The sequence below is a fragment of the Babylonia areolata genome, chromosome 21 (genome assembly GCF_041734735.1).
Source record: "Babylonia areolata isolate BAREFJ2019XMU chromosome 21, ASM4173473v1, whole genome shotgun sequence".
Lineage (NCBI taxonomy): Eukaryota > Metazoa > Mollusca > Gastropoda > Neogastropoda > Buccinidae > Babylonia > Babylonia areolata.
In genome coordinates this window covers 38,758,526-38,766,269 of record NC_134896.1, presented here as the reverse complement: position 1 = coordinate 38,766,269, position 7,744 = coordinate 38,758,526, and the positions used below count along the sequence as shown (strand labels likewise).

General features: G+C 40.8%; 2 long non-coding RNA genes across 2 annotated transcripts in view; both read left to right on the top strand.

Moving 5' to 3' along the window:
* The window catches only part of LOC143296368 (uncharacterized), a 4,498-nt gene extending 2,499 nt beyond the window's left edge, over positions 1 to 1,999 (top strand). The window contains exons 2-3 of the long non-coding RNA XR_013057134.1: positions 120 to 247; positions 1,464 to 1,999. This is a non-coding gene — a long non-coding RNA (uncharacterized LOC143296368). The remainder of the gene's footprint in view (positions 1 to 119; positions 248 to 1,463) is intronic.
* A 1,356-nt stretch (positions 2,000 to 3,355) lies between these two features.
* LOC143296725 (uncharacterized) lies at positions 3,356 to 7,358 on the top strand. The gene is made up of 3 exons (XR_013057158.1): positions 3,356 to 3,640; positions 4,202 to 4,408; positions 7,057 to 7,358. It is a non-coding gene; the product is annotated as an uncharacterized LOC143296725 (long non-coding RNA).
* The last annotated feature ends 386 nt before the right edge of the window (positions 7,359 to 7,744 follow it).

Below are 7,744 nucleotides of genomic sequence, written 5' to 3'. Positions count from 1 at the left end.
CAATGTCACTGCGTGCGAGCTGTTGCTGGGTATTCAGGAACGCGGGTCACGTCAAGGGAAAGGTCAAGGAGTCACGGTGAAAGGTCAGGGGTGAAGGGACAGTGTCACTGTGTGTGCAGACTGCCGCAAGGTGTGCAGGGAAGCGGGCTACATCAAGGTGAAGAAGATCAAAGGGGCGTGCCTGTGCACCAGTGAGAAGGATGGACTGAAGATCGTTCCTCCTTAATCACCTGACACTGCCCTGAAGGTGCTTCATCTATTCTTGTCTGTCCCTCTGTCTGTCTGTCTGTCTCTGTGTCTGTATGTGGTCTGTGTGTCTGTCTCTCTCCTCTCATTAGCAGACAAAATGTGAGCACGCTGTACATGGCTATGTGTGTCTTGTCTCTCTCCTCTCATCAAGACAAAATGTGAGCACGCCAAATGATGAAATGAACGTAACTGTGTATTAGCATTTGTCCTGTATTACTGATTTCTGAAAACCCATCCAGTGCTTCACATTCAGCAACAAGATAAAAAAAATGAATAATCATGGATTAAGCTGGAATAGCCTCTTCATCATCCCCTACCCACAATCCTTCATTTGTGTCCAGCAATTGTATATATGTATGTAAGTTTGATGTATGATAGTCGGGTCCGACTATGACCATCAGAACAGCAGAGGAGGCAACTGCTGTCCCGACAATCTGGGCTAGAATTTGTTGTTCAGAGTGGAGAGTGTCTTCCCACGTTTCGCCCCCACCCTCTCGGCTAAGAGGACTTTAGGACAGTCGGCGTTGAGATGCTTCCTAAAGGCCAACTAGCCCTAAAGGCTGCAGCACTAAGAGCCAGTGCAATCTTGCCTCTTGGTTTGAGAGTCATGGTTCTTCTCAGAAGACTAAACAGTAAATGACTTCCCATTGTAATGGAGAAACCATTGATCATACAGTTCTCACTTTGCTGTTGATCCAGCTGTAAGCTTATGCCAGTCTGTGATTTAAGCTGAGTGTTGGTGTCCAGCAGTTAACCACTGCATGCTTCCCGTGTGGAGAGACCGGAGAGTTTCAATATAAATTGTGTCCCTCCTTAGCTTCTTTGATTCACGTGCTGGAAATGTCCTCTCTCTCTCTCTCTCTCTCTCTCTCTCTCTCTCTCTCTCTCTCTCTCTGGCTTTCTCTCTTTCTGTCGTCTCTTCCGTTTTCATTGTCTGCTTTGTTGGTCCTTTGCATAGACATTCCCTTTTTGACTGGAATGCTTTTTGCCTTGAAGTGGTCCCCTTTGGTCGACATGTCCAAAGAAATAAAGACGGAGCCCAGGGATTGTGTGGAGGTTTGTATTGATGATCTGATATCCGTGATACTGCCCAGAAACGCACATAATTAATACTGATCAGAGAGAGAGAGAGAGAGAGAGAGAGAGAGAGAGAGAGAGAGATGTGCCCTTTGGTCACCTTTGATATTATGACAACATGTTTATATCTGTTTCAGATTCGATGCAACGATGAGGTGGCATCTCTTCTGAAACCTCTGCATTATTTTCTTTTCTGGAACTAGTTCCACGTGGCGATAGTTGGCAACATTTTCTATCTGTCTGTGTGTGTATCTGTCTGTTATATAATCATGAATATTCTTTTGACGTGTAAGCTACTGGTTTCTTTCTTCGTCTTCTTTTTTTCTTTCGTGTGTTCTGTGTTGGAATTTTCATTTTCCAGACAGAAACAGCACTTCTTTATAATTTGGAAATGGTGCTTGGATACTCGTAGTTCAAGAGCTTAATTACTTAGTGAAGTATGTGTACATCGGTGCAGAGTTTGTACATGTAAAAGCCACAATTAAGGAAGAAAAACGAGGAAGGAAGTTCAAAGTAAATTGAAGGAGAATTACAACCCCCCCGCCCCTCCCACCCCTCTGCCTGCCCTATACCTTGATCTATGATACACTGGTGTGTTTTTCTGTGTAACTTTTGTCTGACACAGACATCACTTTACATCCATATCAACTGAATAAAGCGAAAACCACTTCAGGCAGTGTGTGTGTGTGTGTGTGTGTGTGTGTGTGTGTGTGTGTGTGTGTATGGCTACGGTGAGGTGCTAAATGTGTGCTTGTGACATGTGCTTTTCGTTCCTTTGGAAGAGTTCTGTCATTTAATCAAGAACTATTTACGGACATCTGTATGTTGGTTTCTTCTTCTTCTTCTGTTTTGACATCAGAGGTATACATGTTGCACATTTGCAGTGTCTTACAAGAAAGCGAGCAAGAAAGATGACATGCATTGATACAGAATCCCTTGTAAAGAGTTTGCACCATAAACAAAATGTATTTTGCAATGTCTAAAAGAAAACCAAACAATTCAATTTCTTCATGGAGTGCGCATGTACGGTTTTGAATTTGAAAACATGAGGATGAAAGCTGTCCTGTCCCTGAACTATGAAACATTTTTATAAACAATCTTGGGAATGACCCAGAGGGTCAACATCCGAATGCTTTGCTGTGTTGCACTGTTTTTAGATGGTCACAGTCGTGCATCAAAAACGTACTTTTTATTTTTTCGAAATATTTTACAAACAGTCAATCCATGATTAAAAAGTAGAGAATATCCAAGTGACACGAACATAATTTCTTTTCTTTATTAAAAGTGATTAAATAAAACAAAAACAATCCGATCAGGCCAATGAGGAGAGTGTGCCATTTTCATCTGCTAATTGGTTCGTTTTAAAATCACCAAACCCTTCAACAGCTTTAAAAAAAAAATGAACAGATTTGCTCTTTTTAAAATAACTCTTTAACAACATTTGGAAATGTCCACATCTGGGAAATGTTTGAAAGCTTATTTTGAACATCCCAAATTTCTTACATGAGTAACAAGAGTTTTTCTGTGATAAGGGAAGACATCTGTCCAACGCAACACTAACACCACAAGAACAATGACATGAGATGTGTACATCAAAATAAGCAGCGAAAAACTTTTTTTAAAATTTTTATATACGTTGGGTGTCCTGATTCGAACTTACAACATTTGGACTGCGAGTTCTGCGCTTTACGGACAGAGCTAAACAGACACTCGAGACAGCCGACTGGGTGTTTTCACTGAACTGAGCCCTGTAAGTCAGACGTAGAGCTGAGTTTAACGACGCCCTTAAGGTCAATACAGGCTATTCAAGACTTGGGCCTTGTAAAAACAGAACAAAGCAAACATAAAACACACGCACACAGGGGCTTGAAGTCCCGGATGCGATGAACGGTATTTTCATTGGCCCTGCCTCCACCATCAGTGTCCAATCAGAAGACCTGGCTCGCAGTCACACCAACACACGCGGATATGAACTCTTTGTATAAATTCAGATGTCTTGGCAACTTTTATTCGCCAGTCCGCTGCAAAGGCAACTTTTACATTTTAAACTGTTCAGTACAAGATCCGATATTAATTTGAAATTTGCGCAGCCGCATAATACGTGCTTCGCGACAAACCTGCAGGTCGTTTGACCCTGCTGAAAAAAACAACAACAACAAAAATACATTTCAGTTCGTAACACGTTTTTTTCGTGGCTGACGTCTCTCGCTGGTTGCTGTCAGCATGAAGCTGCTGGGCATCGTTCTGGTCGTTGTTCTCCTGACGATGACGATGATGACTGAGGAAGCAGAAGCCTGGTGGTTCTTTGGACCTAGTGAGTAAGCACACACGCACGCACGCACGCACGCACACGCATACACACGCGCCTGCGCGCACGCGCGCTCACACACATATACACACGCACGCACGCACGCATGGAAGAAATAGATGTGGACACAAAGATATGGAATGAAGTATTTCAATTACGTAGAAAGTGCTTGAAAAGGAATCGTGTTTTATTTGTTTTTAAGGATGTGAGTGAGGGACTGTGACTGACAGAAAAAGGCAGTGATTCGTTTTTTTGTTGGTTTTTTTTGTGTCTTTTTTTGTTTGTTTGCTTGTTTGTTTTCTTATTATTCTTTTTCATAGAAATAAGCGTCCTAACTTAAGAATCATTTGATTGGTTTGTTGATTGATTATTAGTTTTTATTTATTTTATTTTATTTTTATTATTTTTTATTATTTTTTTTTCTCAAGGCCTGACTAAGCGCGTTGGGTTACGCTGCTGGTCAGGCATCTGCTTGGCAGATGTGGTGTTGCGTATATGGATTTGTCCGAACGCAGTGACGCCTCCTTGAGCTACTGAAACTGAAACTGAAACTGATTGATTGTGCAGGCTGTAACAGACGGTGCAAGGACGCCGGTTCTGAGTCCGGCAAGAAGTACACGTCGCAGACCACGGGCTGGAAGTATTGTCTGTGTAACAATGCAACTCGCTTCCTGCTCCGGGAATAACCCCCGCCCCCACACCCCTCCGCTCTCCCATAGCCCCCCACCATCACCCCAACACGCAGGGCGGACGCACTGCATCCTTTCTAAAGCGGTGAGAGAGATGTTAAGGTTGTTTATTCATGTGTAGGCCAAGGGGATTTTCTTTATTCATGTTACACACGTGAACATCAAAATACACATTCAAACAAAAATTAAGTAAAATTGCACGATGGTTCAGGATGTCAAACCATGAAAACTTTGCGAGAGAGAGAGAGAGAGAGAGAGAGAGAGAGAGAGAGACAGACAGACAAACAGACAGGGCAGACAAACAAACATAGAGTAACGAAGCGAAACAAAACAAAACGAAATTCTATTTTGATATTTCACTATGCTCATTTTTCTTCGGCCCTCTGAGCAAAGAAAAATGACAATAAAAGGTAATAGTTAAAGCCCAAAATAACCACATCCGCAAAATGTACAAAGATACACGAGAAACCACAGAACATAATTAATTGTATATGTATGTACAATATGATGATAATGCCATGAATAAAGAGGTGTAGTGTAGACCGAAAAAGCACGAGTGAGAGAGGGGGGATAAGGGAGGGACAGAAAGAGAGAATGGCCAAGAGGTAACGCGTCCGCCAACGAAGCGAGAGAATCTGAGCGCGCTGGTTCGAATCACAGCTCAGCCGCCGATATTTTCTCCCCCTCCACCATTATGTGTCTACCTATCATTCATGAGACGAAAACTGAGAGTCCCGTTGCAGCTGCCTTAGCGCACGTAAAAGAACCCACGCAATAAGGGTTTGTTCTGCAAATTCTGTAGAAAAATCCTCTCGTAGGAAAACAAAAAAAAAAAAAAAAAAAAAAAAAACTGGGTGGCGTTCGTAGTATAGCGACGCGCTCTCCCTGGGGGAGAGCAAGCCGGAATATCCACAGAAAAAATCTGTTGTGATAAAAAGAAATACAAATACAAATACAAATAAGATCCATACAGCATTGAAGCCTTGAGACAATGGGGTGGGTGGGGCAGGGGTTGAACAACAACGACACACTTATGAGCATAGAACATAAAATTTGCATCACACACACACACACACACACACACACACACACACAGGGGGGAGAGAGAGAGAGAGAGATAGAGAGAGATTCGGATGTTTTATTCTTATAAAGTCAATTGCCCCTCATGCAGGGGTACAATGTACAAACAAGCACAGTCACTGAATAAAGAAAATATTATGAAGCTGCAACAGATCTGAAATGCAATGCCTTGTACAAGTATATTGACAAATTCCTTATGAAGCTTTCTTTTTCAGATGCGAGAAGTAGACTTAAACGGAAATTGGTTAAGATATATATATATATATATATATATATATATATATATATATATATATAAAGTAGGTGGGATATATCGTACTCTCAAACTAGTTAAAGCAGGACAACATAAAACAAATGTAGCTCATCTTCATGTCCACTTTTGCACAACGGACAAATTAAATCAAGTGCAGAATGTTTCCTGTAACGATAATAATGCTGGAGCAGTTTCTGAAATACCAAAAACGAAATCTTGTCATAATAACTTTCAAGTGTCTGAGTCCATACGCAGGTAAATTTTAACATCATGAACGGTACAAAATGTCCTATACATGCAAAACCTATCACTATCATTAACATGAAAATTCCACTCTTGCCATCTGCACGCAATGAATCTATCTTTAAGGTCACATAAAAATGATTTGACATCTTGCATACCTCGATTTTCCCATACAAAACCGAAACCAAACTGATACAACTTAACAACGAACTTTTGAAACCCAATTTTTGCATCCAAGTCAGTTAACACAATATAAGCTTTCCGTGGTAATCTGCAATCATTCATTCTTGTTAATTTAACCCATTAACTAATACAACTTAATACAGATTTGAAATAAATCGGGTTATCTATTAGTTTCTCCATAAACGAGGTCATTTGGCGTTCTCAGCTCAACCCCTGATAATATAACACTTTTTTCAATGCAAACATATGAACCTTCTCACAGTGACGTGAAACATCATCAAGGCCCCAAAAGTTCAGCCCCATACTGTGCAATAAATAGGCTGGACCTGAGAATTAAACAATTTTAGAAATTGCTTGTAATCGCTTATGATTATGATGATGATGATGATGATGATGATACAACAACTACTACTACTACTACTAACGATAATAATGCTAATAATGGTGATAATAATATCACTTTACCATATTATCATTATCACTTTTTTAAGATCACTGTCTCTGTGGAGTTATCTATGTTTCACTTATTTGTGGCACATGAACAATTTGTGTGTGTGTGTGTGTGTGTGTGTGTGTGTGTGTGTGTGTGTGTGTGTGTGTGTGTGTGTGAAAATCCTCTTGACTGAATGGAACTGGATTGTTGAATAATCATCTGCTTACTTTACAACAGACACATTTATTCCGCGCCAAAAAAAACAATGATAAAGTGACCGAATGAAAGAGAAACCCTCGGAAAACGATGTATAGCTGCCAACATGGCTGAGTAAAAACTGTCATAAGTATGTGTAAATTCCTACTCGTACTGTTTTTTCGAGTGAACTTAGCAAATGCAATCCACAAACGCCGAAGAAGAAGAAGAAGAAGAATGAGAGTCGTAGTAGTTGTAGTAGTAGTAGTTGTTGTTGTAGTAGTAGTTGTTGTTGCTGTAGTTTTTGTTGTACAGATCTCATCACGTCAGCTGACTTGTGTTGCAGATTCCTCCCTCTCCGTAAGCCGACTTTTGCTGCTGGTCGGCAGTGATCTTTGACCCCCCCCCCGCCCGTGCTCTCCCCTCCCCCACCCACCTCGCCCTTCCCCCCCTCCCCCGACCTCCTCCTCCTCCTTGCCCCATCCATCTGACCTCTGTAGTAATGCTGGCACTGTATCAGTCGAGTGTAATTTTATGTTGGTGACCGTAGTATCCAGTCTGTGGAGGAAGCGCTCACTTGTAAGAACATTTTCTTAATCTTGTTTCGCTGGCAAGCAGTTTAGTAGTCGTAACAATAATACCATGCCAGTGACTGTTATATTTAATTTTTTGTTCCCCCCCTTTGACGATATCGCCCCCAACCTAACATCTTATTTCTTTTTTTACAAATTCTTTCTTGTTTATTATTTGCACAACTGGTGCAGATAGTGAAATAAAGGGAATATATCAACAAATGCAAATATATCAAACATTAATTAAATAAACTCAAGACAAAAAAGCTTGATGTTTTTTAGTCGTGAGCATTTTGAAGGACTTGATCATGTTCACAATGTGAATTTCAATTAAAGTAAGTTGATTCGCAAATAACCCTAGTGTGAAATTCTTTTACACAGACAAAATTGCAACACTAATGACCCTCATGCGTTAAGAGGAAAGAAATAATCTTTGAACTACAAATGAATAGGTCTAGTGTT